General features: G+C 42.2%; 1 long non-coding RNA gene across 1 annotated transcript in view; it reads right to left on the reverse strand.

Moving 5' to 3' along the window:
* Nucleotides 1–20,283, reverse strand: part of LOC138752700 (uncharacterized) — a 60,181-nt gene extending 39,898 nt beyond the window's left edge. The window contains exons 1-2 of the long non-coding RNA XR_011350850.1: nt 20,210–20,283; nt 19,706–19,841 (exon numbers count right to left, since the gene is read on the reverse strand). This is a non-coding gene — a long non-coding RNA (uncharacterized lncRNA). The remainder of the gene's footprint in view (nt 1–19,705; nt 19,842–20,209) is intronic.
* Between the last annotated feature and the right edge of the window lie 604 nt (nt 20,284–20,887).

Consider the following 20,887-nt stretch of genomic DNA (forward strand, 5'->3'; position numbering starts at 1 on the left):
GCGTATGCATGTCTTGTAAGTGTGGTACAAAAGGAATATAAAGTTTTTTCTTTTCCTGTTAACTTGAGTCAAAATAGGACTCCAAACCATCAGACTCTTCAAATAAGTTACTTTGAACACCAGATCCCTTTGAGGCTTTTAGTGCCATAGTAGCAGCAAGGTTTGGCCATAGTAGCAGCAAGGTTTGGCCATAGTAGCAGCAAGGTTTGGCCATAGTAGCAGCAAGGTTTGGCCATAGTAGCAGCAAGGTTTGGCCATAGTAGCAGCAAGGTTTGGCCATAGTAGCAGCAAGGTTTGGCCATAGTAGCAGCAAGGTTTGGCCATAGTAGCAGCAAGGTTTGGCCATAGTAGCAGCAAGGTTTGGCCATAGTAGCAGCAAGGTTTGGCCATAGTAGCAGCAAGGTTTGGCCATAGTAGCAGCAAGGTTTGCTTCCAGCTCCAGCTGCTCTTTGTTTCCTCCTTAGCTGCTCCTCCTGCTCTTCTATGGCATATTTGTCCTTAAGCAATTTTTATTATACAACAAGAATGGCAACTTCAGCCTCAGCCCCTTTACGTGCAGATACAGTAATTGTAGTTCTGGAAACTCTGGAGCTTGATCCAGAAGAATTTTGTTTGCGTTTCCTGCTTCCAACATTTGACACACTCTCACCTGGTTGTAGTTCACCCTGCATGTCAGATGCTGCCTTAATATTTGACTCTTTCTCCAGTTGGAATTGCACATCATTTGCATTTTCATCTTCTTCCCCACCATTTTATGACACACCTTCAGCCGTTTCCAAGTTGCTGAATTTACATTCAGTCAATGTCTTCTGCAGTGGTTTTACGGGGTTTTCATGCCCGCCAACCAAAGCCACTTCTTCTATTACCTATTTCAGCCTTGCAATGAGAACACTTTTGACACCACCTGTATCTAGGTTCTGCCACTTCTGATCTGAGATCTAAGACCTGCAAGCCTATGCCTTAGTGGCGACGCCGGCAGCAGGAGCGGCGGTGGTGGCCATTTTACGCGTCTCCCTCCAACCTTCCGCTGAGCTCGAGCAACGAGCACGCACATCACAAGCCCAAAATCAACAGTCCCTAATAGACAAGTGGCAGCACATCCAAACTGTGTTCAAACTTGCAATAAATATACTGAAGGAATCCACAAACATAAGCCTACAGGTTCTGATAGCTGTGATGCGCTGCTATCAATGAGTAAGTTTCCACCGTGGCAGAAGTCATTAATGTCACTGTGATTTTCGGCAAATGACTCTACCAACGTATATATAGAACATGCTGCTCTATGATTAGAAGCCCTGTTGCTGATGCTCAGACTGATGGAGGCAGATTGCTGCCAGCGGCCTGTGCTCGGCATTTCCAACATACCCACCTTATTGCATTCAGTATCACTCTAAGCTGAAGAGGGGAAACAGTCCAGAAGTTCCAACAATGCCCATTCAGTTCTATCATAGATGCAGCTATTTTCTGATGACTAAAATGTAGTGACTTCTATCCATAAAGAAGCTGCTTGGAGGCTAAGTGGGATTTTTACTGTGATGTGTTTGAGTAAATTCATAACAAAGTTCAGATACATTTTAAACTCTTTATTAGTGAGCATAAAAGGACTCATAATGTGGTAATGATCATTGTAACGTGGTAACATCCATGAACTTGGTAATGATAATGTTCTTGCTAACATGACTAATGGTCAACAGAAAATATCAGAGCCCTACCCACCCACTGTCTATCCTGTCATGCCAGTCAATGCGGGCTAACTAAAATCCAACCACGTGAAACCTACATGCATGTGCCAACTATCCGCAGTGAATAGCACGTGTGCACCAGCAGCGACAGAACATGAGCAGCATCTGGACAACAGAATGCTGCCAAAGACAGCAGCCAAACCATTAAGCATAAACAATGCACTTTTGGCTCCTGCAGAAGGCTTTCGTGAGGTCAACAAAGGTTGTGTAGGGTGTGCGATTCTGCTCATGAAATTGGCACATGGCAAAAATCATGTCAATAATCCATTAACCTTTGCGGAAGTCACACTGTGACTCTGGCAGCAGGCCCAGCTCCAGATGAGTGACCAGACGATTTAGCAGGACTCTTGCAAGGGTTTTTCCTGCAATGCAACGCAGTGAGATACCTCGGTGATTGTCGCAAACCTTTCCTCTTGTAGAGGTGTATGATGGATGCATCTTTAGGTTCCTGAGGAATGGATCCTCATGTCCAAAAAGACTGGAACAACTCGGTGAGCTTAACTATAAGTACAGGACCACCAGCTTTGTAGATCTTTGCAGATATGGCTTTGCCACTGTATAGCTGGCTGAGAGCTTTCATGACTTCAGCTACTACTGGTGGGTCATCCATGGTGCTGTTGATGTCCAGCTGGGGAATCCTGTCTATCGCCTCATCATTGATAGATGGTGATCAGTTGATAATGGCTTCAAAATGTTCACCCCATCTCTGCAGGATCTGAGCCTTCTCTGTAATGAGAGTTCTACTATCTGTACTTGGGGGTCGGTGGGGGGGGGATCTCCCGAGAGACTGAGGATGGTAGAGAGTGTTGAGAGCTTCATAAAACTGTTTCAAGTGGTTTTTGTCAGCGTTTCCATATTTTTCATCGGCCTTGGTGCTCAGCCATTTTACGCAGTTAATTCTGGATTGTCCTGTGAGCACTGGTGAAGGTATTTTTCTTGGCAGCTGATGATGGGTCATTCTGATGGGCACAATGAAGCCGGTGCTTTTCAACAAGTAGAGCCTGTATCTCATGATTCTCATTGAATCAGTCATACTGCTTGTGGGTAGAGAGCCCTAGCATCTTCAGTGCAGATGAATGAAAAGCATCCCTGAAGCATACCCAATCATCCTCAGTGCTGCCTGCAAGATATAGGTCAGAAAGTTTGGTTTCTAAGTCTTCAGCCAGTGCTGAAGTTATGCTGGAGTTCTTCATCCTGGCCACATTGATTCTTTTCATGCCCTTGTTTCCTTGTGATGCGGAGTTTCATTTTGGAGACAGTGAGCCTATGATCAGTCCAACAGTCAGCACCATACATGGCCTTAGTCACTCTGACATCCTAACTGTCTTTTCTCCTAACAATGACATAGTCAAAAAGATGCCAATGCTTAGAGGGGGGATGTATCCAAGAGGTCTTGTTGTGGGTAGGGAAGCCAAAATTTGTGTTGGTGATGAGGAGGTCGTGTTGAATTGATCAATGCAAGATCAGCTTGTTGGCACTGCTCTCTGCTGATAGCAGGGCGTCTAATTCTTCATAAAATCTGTCTTTCGTCTCATCTGGGTTGGTCATTGTGATGGCATAGACGCTGATCAGGGTGGCTTGACCTCTGTTCTTTAGTGGAAGCTGGAATGTCATGAGCTGGTTGTTCACACCCTTGGGGAGATTGGCTAGTTTCAGAGCAAGGTGACTCCTGATGGCAAATCCAACTCCAGCATCACCACGCCCATCACTGCTCCAGAATAAAAGTGTATCCATCTCCAGTTTCAGTCAGCTGACCTTTGCTGGCAAGACGAGTCTCAGTCAGGGCTGTAATGTTAATATTGTATCTTGAAAGCTCTCTGGCAACTTAGGCTGTTCTTCTCTCTGGTTTGTCTGCTGTAGGATTGTCCAAAAGGGTGCACACATTCCAAGTGCCAATAGTGAGTGGTGTCACCTTGCATTTTGTTGTGTTTGTTCGACTGCCAAGATGGGATCCCTGCCAGCCACGGTAAACTGGCCAGGGTGGAGTGAATCAGACAACATTTATGGCATATTTTCTAGCCTTTTCCTCATATTATGGAGGTGACCAGTGTGTTCCTGAAGAGTTTCACTCCTATTTTGGTCAGTGAGAAATGACCATTAGACCTGAGCTGCCTGTGTGCAGGTCTGTGACTACAGCTCCCAGTCTATCCCCACCTGCTGCTTCATTTGCTCATCCATCGCCGCAGGTTGAACAAGAGGGTGATGATAATGGTATCGAGACTAGCGCTTGATTTGGATTAAGGTGAGGGAGAGTTGTGCAGTGTCAGCCTCACTCTCTCTTCCCAATATGTTTCTTTTCAAAGAGCTCTCTTATTTCTTTCTAATTAAGAGTTCAAATCACAACTTTGGATTGGAGTAGAAATTGCAATGAAACACAAAAGTCTGTGGATGCTGTGATTATAGTAAAAACACACCAAAATGATGGAGGAATTCAGCTGGTGTTTTCAGAGTCCTTAGGAGACAAAGATATATTACCGATGTTTCGGGCCTGAAGAAGGGCTCAGAGAGAAGAACAGAGGAATTTCTTCCACAAGAGGGTGGTAAACGGGGGTGCAGAGGTAAAATTTTAAGTGCCAGACCTCCTCAAAATGGTGACAAGGAGGTATCGTGTTACCTTCTTTGGTGGCCACCATTTTGTATTTGGTGCTGTATAATTTACCATGACCTGTAGGCATATGAAATTGAATGACCAATCATGAAAGAACCAAGTTTGTTGAGACTTGAGAAGTAGGGGTGGGGGGGGGGGGGTGTTGCCAAGAAGTAGCTGCTGCTGCTACGATATGACAGAGCCCTTCTGTAGCGGTCCTGAAGCGGCTCTCACACGGTGAGGTGCTGGAGTGGAGCTCCAGACAGCTCCTGCAGCACTGCAGCACTGGTGGTAAATCTATGGAATTTGTTGCCACAGGCAGTTGTGGAGGCCAGGCCATTGTGGGTATTTAAGACAGAGATTGAAAGATTCTTGATTAGCCAGGCCATCAAAGGCTATGAAAATGAGTAAATATTCTCATTTTTTTACATTTTAGGTTTCAATTAGCTTCTTCAATTAGATTACAGTAAAATTCCAATAGTTCCCCTCTCTTGGAACTGTGGTACTGCTGCACTACTAGATTTTTCTGGACTCCCATGTTACTTCTATTAAAACCCATAATTTTATTTCACATTTTTAACATATCACAGTTGTATAATAACATTTCCATTGAACTCAGTGAGTTTAAAAGATGTGAGAAATATACAAGTGTACTGGATCCTTGCCCTAGCTGTAAATGAACCTACATACCAGATCCCTAGTCTTCCAGACCCCAACCCTGGATTCATCTCCACAATGGCTCACAGTCGGGAGCACACTCTGTACTACTGGCTCTGGCCACATGCTGTTTGTACTCCAGATCCTTGGCTCACATTCCAGACTGATGAGTGTGTCAAACGCTGAACCATCTGGATAGGAGTTTTACTGTATCCGTTTGGCGATTTCAATCAATAGAAACTCAGTTTGGAGAGGAATTGGATTGCTGAGGTGCCAGAGCATATTGTACAGTTATATTGAGGGTGTGGGCAAAAACGAGGATGAACTGAGACACTCTAGCATTCAGGTATGTCACATGAGAAACCCTTATCATTTCCTGCCATCGTACTACAGAGCAAACCTTCCCCCCCACCCCCACACACACACACAAATCAAGGTTACGTTTCTGCAAAAAAAAACATATTATTCCCAAAGCCCAAAGAAAAGCTTCACATCATCTGTCATCAATAAAAACAGGAAAAAAACACACATCTGGCAAAAACAATAAGGCCGAAACCCAAACTTAAGTGTGTTCTCCAAACTGGAACAGCCACCTCAGCATTTTTCATTTCCTGTTCCTATTCTCATGGCTTTCCAGCCATAGATATGCCAAGTAATACTGAGTACTTTTAGTATGCTCAGCAGATTTTCCATATTGTTCAGCTCTTCAACAATCAAATCCATTCTTTGCCATGGCGGATTTTATTGCCATTGTGGCTGCTGGAGTGAACTCATTGAGAAGTGTGAATGTTATGAGGACAAATGGTTCAAATATCGAACAGATACACACTCCATATAGTCCAGGCAAAAAATGCAGCCTTTGTTTGTGTGGTGCGCTGTTAGCCAGAATCAGACATACACAAAGTAAATACTGTACAACAGGCTTTAATCCACAAAGACTTCCACAGAGCCAGGCAGGCTGTAGCTGCAGCAACTCTGAGTGAGGCCTTGGGAGGCCTGCACAGGCTTATATCCCGGAGGGTGATTGAGACCCGACCGGGTGGGGCTTGATCAACGGCCTCCCAAGGCTTCACTCACAGTGTTGTACACTCACTGTTGTACAGTCTTTACCTTGTGTGTGTCTGATTCTGGCTAACAGTGCACCACAATTTAATCCACAAAATTTTCCCACGGCAGCCATTGAAAAACTCCTGAGCACAGGGAGCCTCGAAGTCGACTCACGTCACCCGGAAGCCCAGACACGCTTTGAGATCTGGCAGCACACAGTCGAGGCAATCATCGAGGTGCACGCAGGCAGCATCGTGGATTCAGATCGGAAGAGGCTGGTCCTATTCCATCCAAACTGGGTCCCCACGCCTTCCAGGTAACCAAAGGCTGCTCCACATACAAGATTGCAATGGACACTCTCGAGAACTTGTACAAGCCCCCCATGAATGCGGTCTGTGCAAGGTACCTCCTCAACACCCAAGCCCAGCAACCCGGGGAGACGGCTGAGTCTTACCTGGGACACCTGCGAGAGTTGGTCCGACCATGTCTGGCTGAACCCAGGGTAGGCACAGAGGAGGTCGAGAGGCTGATCTGGGATGCCTTCATCCAAGGGCTATGCTCGAGAGCCATCTGGCAGAAGCTGCTGGAAAATAGTATCTACACCCTGACCAAGATAGTGGAAGTGGTCCAAACCCTGGAAGCTGCAGCCTTGCACATCGAAGCCTTCGATTCCAAGTTCCCCCAGGCTTCCTCATGGCCCTCTCACACTGCAGCTGCAGCCCCAGACCGAGCTGGGGAGGAGAACGTTGCTGTGGCAGTTGCCCAATGCCCCTGTAAGTATTGTGGGTCCTGGTGTGGGTCAGGCTGACAATCACGCCGAAACTGCCCGGCTAGGAACCAGTACTGTTCCCTATGCGGCAAGAGAGGCCACTTTGCTAACGTGTGCCTCTCGAAACCAGCCGGCAACTCAGTGGCCCTTTATGACCTCCCCGCGGACCCCTCCTCGTGCGTGTGCCAGGCGGCAGCATTGTCCCTGCTACAACTTCCAGCTTCCCCGACTCTGACGGTGCAGCATCCGGCTCCACCAGCGACAATTGCAGTGTGTGCCCTGAGCACCCGGACCATCCCCTGCCTTCACCAGTGCCGCTCGCCAAGAACTACAGCGACGTTACTTCCAGCTCACGGTGTGACTTCACTTCTGGCAGATGTAATGACGTCACTGCCACCAGCGCAACAAAATGACTGGGGAAGGATGCCAGCCATGCAGCGGGCCCCCAAGCACCGCTGCCATCTTGGGCCAGGCAGCGGCCTACACAGAGGGCCCCCGATGATGAGGAGGACAATGTGGTCAACACGGTCAATGACCAGGCCGCCCTACCGACGCTCCCCACACTTCCGGATGCCATCGGCTGCCGCACATCGCACCCAACGACTGACGTCGACTTGGTCAACACGGGTGATGACCAGGCTGCCCTAATGACACTCCCCACGCCTCCAGACACCATAAATTGCTGCGCACAACAAGAGAGCAACGACTCCGACCCCGAGACAGTACTTGCTGCCACCATGCTGACCAGGGACATCCCACACGACCTCAGGCACTCTATGATGGATGTGCAAGTCAACAGGCAGGTAACAAAATGCCTGTTCGACAGTGGCACCTCCGAGAGCTTGATTCATCCGATAGTGGCCCACTCCCTGAGATTAAAAGTCCACCCCACTACCTGCTCGATCGCTCTCGCCACTAAGGATAAGACTGTTGGTACTCTCGGGCACTGCTCGGCCGATATAACTGTGGGAGGGGAGACTTACACGGGGTTCAGGCTCCTGGTCATCCCCAAACTCTACGCCCCAGTCCTCCTGCGCCTAGATTTCCAATGCCACCTGCAGAGTGTCACCCTTGCCTTTGGGGGGCCCCAACCTCCACTCAAATTACACAGCATGCCAACCTACCAGCCCCGGCCAACCTCCGGCCTCTCCACACTACGCATCACCCCATCCGCCATCTTCCCACATCTTATACTAGGTTGCAAGCCAATTGCCGCCAGAAGTAGGCACTTTTGCGCCGCAGACAGAGACTCCATCAAGGCAGAGGTGCAGAAGGTGTCAAAGAGCCCAGTAACAGCCCTTGGAGAGCCCAAGTCCTGGTGGTCAAAGGGGGAAGTAAGCCAAGGATGGTCACGGATTACAGCCAGACCATTAACCGGTAAACCCAACTGGATGCCTATCCCCTGCCTAGGATCACCAACATGGTCAACGAGATAGCCCGCTACCAATCTCCATGATTGACCTGAAGTTGGCATATCACCAAATCTCCATCCACCTAAAGGACAAGCCCTACACCGCCTTCGAGGCAGACGGGTGCCTGTACCAGTTCCACTGAGTTCCCTTTGGGGTCACGAATGGGGTCTCTGTCTTCCAGCGGGAGATGGATCGCATAGTAGACCGGTACAAGCTAAAGGCGATGTTCCCATATCTGGATAACATCACTATCTGCGGCTGTGACCAACAGGACCACGATGCTAACCTGGAAAAATTCCTCCAGATGGCCAGGGAGCTGAACCTCACTTACAAGGAGAAATGTGTGTTTAGCACCACCCGCCTCACCATCCTGGCATACATCGTGGCCCATGGGATCATCGGCCCTGATCCATTAATGGAGCTACCTCTCCCCATTTCGACTATGCACTGATTAAAAAGAACATTGACTTTACAGAAAGTGCTCTCCCCCATGCTAAAGGCCCTCCGCTGGTGCTTTAGCCTATTTTCCTATTAATCACAGTGGGTCCCTCGCTTCTTGGACAAGGTCCGCCCACTGGCCCAAGCTACAACTTTTCCCTTCCCACCCAAGGCACAGGCAGCCTTCATCCGCATCAGGCAGAACGGTGTAGAGGTTGTCCCCTGCAGTAGGCCGATGGTGTACCACCACAGTTTGATTGATGTTGTTCTGTTCTGTCCAAGTTATTTAAAGTGTTTTAAATTCACAATGGATAGTAAATGAAAACCATAAAATTATCAGTTACCAGCCATCTTTTCATGTTATAATACCATGCAATTTCAAGATCAATTTTTGACTATATACAGTATATATCTAATGTCAAACATCAGACCTCATAGTATATAAAAACATTTTCCAATTAAATTCCAGCTGCAGGTTAATATAACAAGATGTGAATAAGTTTTATTGATGTACCCATGAACAATTCACCCTAAAAGAGTTCAATCAAGGGATCTGAAAAGCACTATCTCATGCCCACAAGCTCACTTTTTTATTTCACTATTTATTTCCATTTATTGAAACAAAACAATTATGAAGCCTTGAGCATTAATCAGGCATTTTTACACCCACCCTCCACCAAATTCAACACCATTCAGAATTTGCCTTCTACTCTTCCTGAAGTTGGTGACTGAGATAAAGAATGATTAAGACATGTTGAAAAAAAAAACACCGCAGATGCTGGACATCTGAAATAAAGCAGAAATGCTGGTAACAGTCAGCAGGCAACATCTATAGAAAGACAAACAGCCAACTTTTCGGGTCAGAGCACCTTCCTTAGGAAGTCATCTGATGGGGTTGGGCCTTTTAAGGATTACTCAGATTTCTCTGATTTGCTAGCACTTTCTGTAAAGTCAATGTTCTTTTTAATCAGTGCATAGTCGAAAGATGTTCTTCCAGTGTTCAAAGCTGGTAAAACACTTCCTCTAAAAAGGTAGCAGTTCTGCACATAAACTGCTGCCACTTAGTTCCATAACCTAACTATGCTACAAGCATGGACAAAGCTGGAGATCTTTCATGTGCAGACTGTTAATTGCTGTTGCCACGTCCATCGTGGCCAGCACTGGAGTGTGAACTTAACCAATTTCCTGACAGACTGTGAACTCGGTCTGCTGAACCTATGCCGTAGTTGAGCCAGTGCAGATTGAGTCATACCATTCATTTCAATGGGGAGGAGCTGGGAGGACTGATATGTTTTAGCTAATTTGAATATAGCACATTAATTAAGATTATCTCAACATTTAAAATATTTAATATGCCTAATAGTGTTATTTAAGTTTGTATATTGTAAATTCAGTCATTTAAGCATTACAGCCATCTTGAGCTTTTAGTTCGTTATTTTAACTTTCCTTCTTACTCTTTGTTCTTGACTATAATCAGGAGGGGCCGAATACAAATCGAAGGAACAGCATCTCGTGTTCTATTTGGCGAGTTTATAAACCAATAGTACAAACTGCAAAAATTAAGGTTACTGAACGCTCAGCGCTGAGGTTCTCCTACCACTCACACTGACCTTAATTTTTTTTCTCTGTTCATCATCTCTTTCATCCCCTTCCTCTCCCCCCCCTTCCCCATCTGTTTCCATTATCCTTTTTCCTTCTGATTCCACCTGTTACCCTTCCACCCTTCTCTTGTACTTCTATAAACTCAACATCTTTCCTCTTTCTCCTCCTCCTCAATCCTGATGTAGGGTCTCAACTCAAAACTTTGATTTCCACCTTTTGCCTTCATGAATGCTGCTTGACCCGCGAGCTCTTTGCTTAATTGTTTAGTGACATAGAACAAACCAATTTTGCCCATAAAATTGATGCTGGCTCTTCATGCAGCAACCCCATTTGCCCTCTAATTTTACCAGTAACATTTTCTCTCCACACTGTCATTATTTCTCCCGCTCATCAACATTCAGGGCAATTTACAGTGGCTGATTAATCTGCCAACTCACATATTTTTTGGATCGGGAGGAAACTGCAGCAATCAAAGGAAACTCATGTGGTCATGGGAAGAAGGTGCAGACCACAGATGGACAGCACAGGACATCAGAATTAAACCCAGATGGTGGAAGCAGTGAGGCAGAAGATCTCCAAGCTGCACTGCTCCAAAACCTGCTGCTTGTTTGATAAATTCCCATGAAATACTTGGCAGAATAACAAAGGTTGATGTGCAGACATGAAACATTGAGATATTTTTATTTGCAACATTTCTGCAGGTCAAGCATTTCTTCACTCTTATCCACACTTGAAACATCAAGTACCAGTGTATTGTTCAACTGCTGATAACATCAGGTCCAAGCTCGGCCATTCTTCACTCATCACTGAAGCAAGCACCTTCCAGCACATCTTGAGATGGTCACCACATGGAGACCAGGATCAATTTCTTCCCTTCCTTACAGCTGAATCAGTGTTAAGTAGCCTTCAGTTGGCTCGGCTTGACCTGAACAATAAAGTCGAATTTGAAGCTGGGCCTCTCTCCCCTGTGTGCTTCAGCACTATACCAGATGTTCGCATGTTCGTGGCTATGTTTTCAGAATTGTAGTTTTCATAGTAGCTCTAAAGATAGCCCATGTAGAATATTAAAATGAAACTCCCTCTTTAATACGCCACACAATTTCAAACATTATTTTTTATAGGCAACAGCTGCTCAATTCCATTCATGTAGAACTCGGCACATGCCTTGTCAAATTTAATTTCATGGTTTATAACATAAAGCAGTGAAAAAAATAGTCCTAACCTCTGTATTTTTTAACACTAAAATCTCTAAAGTGCTGCTTATTTGTGAAGGGCTTAAGAATTCTCTCCTGCATTTATTTTACATTTTTCTGATTTGAAATGCATGGGTCATACACAGATGGATGCAGACTGCATCGTTCAGTACTCACTTCTCCAGTGACATTTCATAGACAAACTGTGACCTGTGGGTTTGTTGGAAATTCAGTTTGGCGTGACAGCAGTTCATTTTTTAAACTCGTTTCTAATGGGTGAATGTGGTTTCATCCATCACGTCAGAAAGGTTGAAAGCTTGGCTTAGAATAGACTGCCTTTGTGAAAAACTGCAATCAAATTATGTCAGCAGGTGAAGATGAAGGAAATATTAGTTTAATGGAAAATAACAGAAAAACTCAAAGAAAAAGACAGTGAATGTTTAGCATTATATTTAACCAAAATGTATATTAGGGGCCAAACGTGTTAAATCACATGTGTTTCACATTAGGCTGCAGACTGCTGTGAGTAAAGCTCAAATACTGTATAATGCACACATTGCCTTGATATTTTTTTAGTTTCCACCATGCTGTAATTCTACACTGCAACTCCTTAATGGGCAGTTATTTCTTTAATTAATGTCATTATGTGATGCTGTTTATTACTTGAGCAAAGGATCGGACTACCAGTAAACTATAATTGCAACCTGCTGTTTGCTTAATAAATTCCCGTGAAGTATCTGGCAGAATTACAAGTGTCGATTTGCAAGTATGAAAGACTGAGGCATCTTTATTTGCAATTATCTAGTGGGATTAGGGATAATTTATTGGCCTTTTAAAATTTAGTTAATGAACAAGAAGATTTGTATAGTTCGTTAATATCATCATTTCACAGTCAGGAACTGGGAAATGAATGATAAAATTAAGAGCACTGCATGCATGCTCTCCTTAGAATAATCTGTTTTACTGAGGCCTTACCATTGAAATGGGAGGCAAAATGATAGTTATAATAGAGAGAAAAGAAGATCTACTGTTTTCATTTATCTTCTGAGAGATATAAGTGCTTTGTCATTATCTTCTGCATAAGGTTTCATTATACAGAAATTCTGTTACATTGCCTGTATAACATCATTCTTTGATTAAGCCTACAGGGTATGAGAACACTTATCTTATTGATGACTGTTGAATCATTTAAAAAAAAAGACATAAGAGAAACAATTAAAATGATATTGGCTCACAATTATATTTATAGCTTACAGGCATAATGAGACATTTTGGATTACAAAGTAGGGCCTTGGAATATCTCAGAAAATATAGTTAATCAGAGTTGTGAGATTGGTTTAATGGAAAAGAAAATTGCAAGAAGACTTTAATTGAACTGGAAACTTGCACTTAGTGGAAAAAGTAGAATGGCTGAGAAAGAGGTGCTATTGATCTTTTAGAATGATGCAAAATGAAATATACCAGCAGACAGATAAATCATTTTTTTGTATAAAAAGATGCAATAAGTTCAGCTTTGCAACAATGCATTCGTATTCTTAGGGTAATAACTTGATTACTGGTGGAATTTCCTGCTATTCTAAGTCAACCAAACAAAATTTTGACAACTAGCTGCCTGCTTGATTTTGATGTTGGACATTGCAGTTCTGAAAATGCCGGTTAGTGAATCTGTGCCGCACAATCAGAGAATATATATTTTATACTTAATGGATGAGCGACATTTCAGAAATTAGAATGCATGTATTTCCTTGATGAAGGGATCAAGAGCAAGGCTACATAATGAAGCCTGTATGTTACATCCCTTTTATCCCAGAAATTACAAACTATCCAAAATAATTCTGTTTTCCAAAAGTACTTGAGCAGAATGGAGTGAGTAATAGTGTTACTTTATTTTATTTTAAGGCGACACGGTTAGTGTCGAGGTTAGCGCAACTCTGTTCCAGTGCCAGTGACTGGGGTTCGAATCTGGCCTTGTCTGTAAAGAGTCTTGGAGCATGTGATGAAACATATCAGCTCCTGTCTGATATGCTTCATCACATGCTTCGTGTGACATGGATCCATTCCAGTTTGCCTATTGTAGACACAGGTCTACGGAGGATGCCATCTCACTGGCCCTACACAAAGCCCTGGAACACCTGGACAGCAAAGATGCAGACATCAGGATGCTCTTTAGCAAAGACAGTTTGGCCCCTCAAAACTGATCAGGAAACTCCAAAACCTGGGAGTTAACATCCCCACTGTGAAATTGGAGCATGGATTTCCTCACCTCCAGACCACAAGAACTTCTCCTCCACAATCTCCATCAGTACTGGAGCACCACAGGGCTGTGTTCTTAGATCCCTGCTCTACTCACTTTATACCTATAACTGTGTAGCTCGGCACAAAAATAACACCATCTACAAATTTGCCGATGATACCACGGTAGTGGGTTGCATAAAGGAAAGGAATGAGTCAGCATAAAGGAGAGAGATTGGACGGGTCGACCTAGTTGATAAAAGCCTTGGTTTGGATCAATAAGTCTTTGATTCTTTCAACGCGCTCTACATTAAGTTATATGGTTACACGACAAAAAATAGAAATACTCTTCAGCAAACGACACAGGATAAACATAATAATTTTAATTCAATTGCCATGAAAATGGGCAGTCTTGGAACTAATCCTTTCCCATTCCCCCTCTCTGTAGAAAGAAATAGGACAGCACAATGGTACAGCTAGAAGAGCAGATCCAACATTCTGGATCCAACCCTGATTTCTGGTGCTTTCTGCATGGGGTTTGCATGTTCTTCCTGTGACTGCGTGGTAATCTATTTACCTCCCTCCTCCCAAAAAAGTGTCAGTTAGAAAGTTGATTGACCTACGTAGATGGCCCCTAGTACATGGTTGAGTGGTACATTCTAAGGCAAAATAAAATAAAATGGAATAATATAAAATAAAATATGTGGAAAGTAAAGTGCAATTAATGTCCGATTAGTGTGCATGGTTGTTTGATAGTTGGTGCACAGCAAGACATGGCCTCCATACTGTTTGCCTCTATGAATGTCACTGAATAGGGTATTACATCTGCTAACAATGAGTATATGTTAGAAAACACGCTAATCACATCAGGCAGTATGTGGGAAAGTTGCCAATCTCAATAGGTTAATTGCTGACTGAGAGTGTTATTGGCAAGACTTTGAGACTTCTGAGTGTGGATTTCCTAAGTTTTGTGAAATTTACTTATGAAAATGCAATAGAACAGCTACATTGTTTTAGGGCTCAGGAGTTGATCAGTTAATATGGCAATGAATACATTGGTCCACAGCTGAGTGACTCTTTGAAAGGCCTCCTTCAAAGAGGTTGTTTTCACTGCTTGTTGAAAAAACTTGGGGAGAATTTTGCTGAAGTTGCGAATACCAGAGTTCATTTTCATTTCCAGGAGACCCATTGTTCAATACATTTTGAAACTTTCTTTAGACTCCTCACCATGACAGTTGTCCTTGTTCCAGTTTCATTGCAGCCAGGGGAGGACTGTCATTGGACCACAACACTTTGGAGGAGCAGTAGCATAGAAGTGAGGGATCAGCAGATAAGATTTTCATGCCAAGGTTAAATGTTCTTACCATGTCTGATTTAGTATTAGGTTTGGACATAAGAAGGCAGATTTGGTGAGAATGCACAAAATAATTCATATGGACACTGTAATCAACCTATTTACCTTCATCAGGTAAAGTCATTAGACTACCGTAAATATTCGAGTATAATGCAAAAAAAATGTACCGAAATTTGAGCTCAGAGTAGGAGGAGTCGCATTTTTCACGGGAGTAAAATTAAAAAAAAATTCTGCCAGTTTTAACGATAAGTATGATTATCAGCAGCTGCCTACATTGACCGCAGAGTGACTTGGGGGGGGGGGGCGCGTGGGGGGGGGAGAGATGACAGTGTGACTCAGGTGGGTGGAGAGACGGCAGCGCGACTCAGGCGGGGAGAGAGACACCAATGTGAATCGAGCGGGCGAGGTGGGAGAGATGCCAGCGTGACCCAGGCAGGTGAGGGGACGGGGGTTGTATTATGCATGGGGGTAAAATTTTTTACCTCTTTTTCCCCTCAAAAATGAGGGGGTGGCATTTTACACGAAACACATTATACACGAATATTTACGGTAATTCTGATATTATTCAACCTCTTTACTCACTTCTATGACTAAATTCAGCCGCTGCAAGTTTTCTTACTTCTGTCAGAAAGGGGTATGACTCTTGGTACCAACAAAGCATGAAGGTCATTGAAGTGAAAGGCAACCTTTATATATCAGTAGTCCATTTTATTCCCTTTCATTGTCACAGAGCCATCTCCATTGCCTGCTGATGTTATGCTTACATAGCACCTTTAAATAGTGAGACCAAAAGACATGAGCATCACTAATGTGCTCAAAATAATTGGACAAGAAGTGTAGAAATAACGCCAAGAACGGGTGAAAGAAGTGTTGGCAAATTTACCTCTTGAGCATTTAGGGTCCTCTGCCTGCTGATATATTGCTACTTTGTCCCAATGTATTAGAAAAGTAAAATTTGCCTTGGTAACCCAATATAACCATATAACCATATAACCACTTACAGCACAGAACAGGCCAGTTCGGCCCTACTAGTCCATGCCGTAGCAAATCCCCACCCTCCTAGTCCCACTGACCAGCACCCGGTCCATACCCCTCTAGTCCCCTCCTATCCATGTAACGATCCACTCTTTCCTTAAATGTAACCAATGATCCCACCTCGACCACGTCTGCCGGAAGCTCATTCCACATCCCCACCACCCTCTGCGTAAAGAAATTTCCCCTCATGTTCTCCTTATAATTTTCCCTAGTTTGTCCTCTAGTTTGAATCTCCCCCTTTCTTAATTGAAAAAGCCTATCCACATTTACTCTGTCTGTCCCTTTTAAAATATTCAAGTAGATTTTATCAGGCCAGCAAATTCAGCAAAATGAATGAGTTGCCCATCATTGTAAGGATTTCCTTTCTACTGGCTTCAGTTTTCTAATCAAAATTAAAATCTGGCCTCGTTAGAATGGTAACACCTCATCCATGACTCCTGAACAAGAAGAATTAGTGTCTTGTTGCTCATTTGATCAACATTTTGTACAGATGTGAAGACCTTTATTAAATTTTTTCATACTTCTTCACCACAGAGTATGGTTTAGTGAATGTTCATATTCTTCTGTCATCTAAAGGTTTGCTGGACCCTTTGGTTGGGTGTATTGTCCATCTCCGGGCAGCAGTTTTTAAAGTATATTCTGGAAAAGTTTTGCATCTTAATTATTTCCCACTTGGGCTTCATTGTTGTTAACTTTTCACATAAAGTTAATCACATGGATTGAAAAATATGTTTTTTTTTTAGAATTACAGCGCAGTAACAGGCCACAAGCTCATCCCACCCAAATACACTCCATTAACCTGGAGCCCCATATATTTTGGAAGGTGGGAGGAAACATGAGCACCCTGAGGAAACCCACACAGACACAGGGAGAATTTTCAGACTCCTTACAGCAACCCCAGATTTTAGTCCAAATTTAAAATGATTCAAATCATAATTCATTCAGATGGATGATCAAAGTTTCAGAACAGTGTTAAAAGAGAAGTGAGGCCTTCGCTGTCATCAGCCAATATCACAAGAAGAGTCTGACTTACAAGTTGGTTAATTTCATATTTGAAATATATCTCAACTGGCCACTGCACTAATACACATGATAATAATGATTCCACCTCTAACAATATAGTTCATGAATGCAAAGCACTTTTGTAAGTGGAAAGGCACTGAATTTATACCTCATCTTTTCAGAACAACTTTGGAATGTTGAATGATTAGAAATCTGCAGTATTAAGGCAAATTAGTTTTAAGATGACTGCCAAAAAAAGTGAAAGCATGACAAGCAACTTGACTGGTTTGGGAGAAGATGAGGTAAGGACTCTACCGTTACCATGTGACCATCCAGCATGAATGGATTCCTGGGAACAGTGCTGAGAAAATGAAGGAATTCACAATTAATCAGGTAAAATGAGGAAAAAGTACTTTCTGTACAACCGTTGTAGGAGGGATAATAAAATGAACATATGGTTTGCGTCTATACTTGTGGCAGGGTTACTTACAACCCATGTTAAAAGTATGGGCTGAACATGAGAATATGTGAATCTGCACAAACAGTTGGAAACCAGCAAAAGTAAAGCTGTGGAATACACATTCACACATGTAAAAGTTAATACTTTTTGTGTGTGTTTCACTTTCAGGAGGAAGCATAGCGTCCATCTCTCTGTGGCAAGAAAAAATAATGGTTCACTCCTCTCAAACACCCACTTTCCATGTGGTGATGTCCTTTTAGATAGAAAGTGCCAAGGTTTTGACCCAAGAAGTCAGGAAGCTATGTAAATTGCAGGCACTTTTTCAGAGATAGTATTCCAATAAGTTTTCTTCTCTTGTCGTCCCACATGACAGAAATTACAGGAATGAGAGATGTTGCTGAACAAACCTTGATGAACTTTTGCAATGCATCCAATGAATTACATTAAAAAATTGAATTTCAATTTCATTTCCAATCTATAACCATTTTCATTCCCAAATCCTTTTTTTGACTCATTAGATTCATTTGTATCTTCCTACATATGGCAAGGAAAACATCCTCACTTAAATAAAGTTCATCTTCAAAAAACTAAATGGAATAGTGGATTGGCATTTCCTAATTTTAGATTTTATTATTGGGTGGCCAATATATATAATTTGATTCTTTTGTTACATTTTGATAATCAAGTCAACTGCCTTTTATGGGTAGAAATGGAACTGAATTTTACGAAGAAAACTTCCATTTTGGGAATTCGAAGATCCTTTTTATCCACTTCCTTATATAAATTAACTGATAATCCAATAATTAAACATAGTTTGAGAATATGGGCACAATTTAGAAGGTGTTTTGGATTTCAGAGTTTATCTCCTGCTAACCCTATTATATCTAATCACTTCTTTCAACCTTCTTTGCAAGATATCACCTTTAATGACTGGTACAGATTGGGTATTAAATGTATCAAAGACCTTTTTAATAGTAATAATTTTGCTTCTTTTGAACAATTGGTGCTAAAATTGAACTTACCTAGTACTAATTTATTTAGATATCTACAAATTAAACATTTTGTTCAGTCTCAGATCCCTGACTTTTCAGCAATCCCTGAGGTGAACATCCTTGATACACTTTTTGCTTTACAACATTCTCATAAAGGCTTAATATCATGTATTTATAATAATTTGCTTGATTTAAGAATAGCCTCGTTAGTTAAAATCAAGAACGATTGCGAACAGGATTTGAATCTTTCATTCTCTAATAAGGTGTGGGACTCCATTTGTAATTTGATTAATACGACCTCCCTTTGTGAATGACACTGTTGCAATTTAAAGTGGTCCATAGAGTACATGTCTAAAGTTAAATTGTCTAATTTTATTCAGATATAAATCCTCTATGTGACAAATGTAAAATTGGTGATGCCTCTTTGGTTCAAATGTTTTGGACTTGCCCTAGCTTAGAAAAATTTGGAACGATATTTTTCAAACATTATCGGTGATTCTCTAGTTTAAATTTGAATCTTGCCCTTTCATTGCTCTATTTGGATCATTTCAAGGTGATGATGTTTTACTGATTTCAATTCAAAACCAAATTTTATCTTTTACTTCATTATTAGCCAGATGTGCAATTTTGATTAAATGGAAAGACAATACTCCACCTACGTGGACACACAATGGTTACGTGATATTATGTCTTGTTTAAGTTTATAATAAATTCGATAGGCCATCAAAGATTCAAATAGTAATTTCCAAAAGACTTGGGGCCTATTTATGGACTATTGTCATAGTCTTAAGAATTAGGGCTGTTCTGAAGCTTTGGTGCTGAGCTGTCCATCTCCAGGTTGTTGTCATTCGATTCCGACATGACCTTGCTTAGTGGTAGAAGTTTTGAATTAAAAAAAAAAGTTTTTTTTTCCTTTTGGGTTTTTGTTTGTGTGTGGTTAAATTCTATTTCTTTAATGCGATTGTGCTCTATTTTTTTATCAAGAGGGAAGTTTTTTTGTAATAATTCTTTTTTCTCTTGAATCTTATAGAACAATGTATAACTGTACTATTTAATTGTTTATAATGTAAACACAATAAAAATATTTAAAAAAGAATAAGAGAATTACATATAGACATGCAGCTTGGTAACAGGCCCTTCTGGCCCATGAGCCATTATCATTCAAATAATCCAAATGACCTACCACCCCCATACGTTTTTGTGGGAGGAAACCAGCGCACCCAGAGTAAACCCAAGCAGACATAGGGAGAAGGTAGGAACTCCTTACAGACATCGCCGGGTCGCTGGTGCAGTAATAGTGTTGTGCAAATTGTGCCACCCTATAGATAAAAGGGAAGAATAATCAAGAAATTAATTAGGACTGACAAGAAAAGAGAAGTCATTAATGCTGAGAATTTGAATCAGTTCTGCTTTAACATTCAAAATTCTCAATCCACGAGATGTTCATATGCCAAGAATTACATTTTGTATAGTTTTACAGCACAGGAACAGGGTCTTCAACCCAACTTGTCCAAACCAAACAAATGATTCACTTAAGCTAGTCCAATTTGCCTGCATTTGTCCACATCCTTCTGAACTTTTCCTATCCATATAAATAGGTATTACAAAGGAAATAGAAATAGAATTATATCATTCATTAATACTGGGCTGATTGGATCTTTTGCCTTGATGTGATCTTCATGCTTACCTTCCATTACGTTTGATACTGTTTTAGTTTAACCTCTGCTCAGCCTTTGTGACTCAGTCTGAGGTAGAGGTTTCTTCATAATCTAAGTCTTTAGGTGGTTGCCCCTATTGTGACAGATTATGTTACATTTTATATTGTATGTTGATATGTTTCAAAAGAAGACAAATTGTGTTTTTTTTTATATATAGTGTAGGTCACAAACAAATACAAAGACTTCAAAACAGATCTCATTTAAAATGCCAGAGCTCTGCTCAAGCCAGAAAGACCAGGCTCCAAGTGCCTTTGCAAAAACTTTGAAGAATGCCTATAGAGACTTTACAAATAGGTGTTAAATGGACATGCTGTGGAGTAATGGATTATTGTTTTGGAAAGCAACAGATGAACAAACTCAGAAGATTAGGTCCGGTGCTGGTGTCTGTTTGAATGCACTTTGCTGTTCTAGGAAGGTCAGGTGGTTTTGCAAGTAGAGAAAGTCAAACGGATTTTTCCCGAGAGAGAGAGAAAATTCAGTTCTACAGTTCAGCAGCAGCAGCTGGGACTGGAACAGGACAAGCTGGCAAGCTTGTGGAAAAACTCCATTTTGAAGACGGGTTGTGAGTTCTTAATTCAACCTGTTCAAAGCCCTTGTGGTCCATACAAGAAATTTCACTTGAAATAAGGGAAACAAAAAGGATCTCT

This window comes from Narcine bancroftii, chromosome 2 (assembly GCF_036971445.1).
Source record: "Narcine bancroftii isolate sNarBan1 chromosome 2, sNarBan1.hap1, whole genome shotgun sequence".
Taxonomy (NCBI): domain Eukaryota; kingdom Metazoa; phylum Chordata; class Chondrichthyes; order Torpediniformes; family Narcinidae; genus Narcine; species Narcine bancroftii.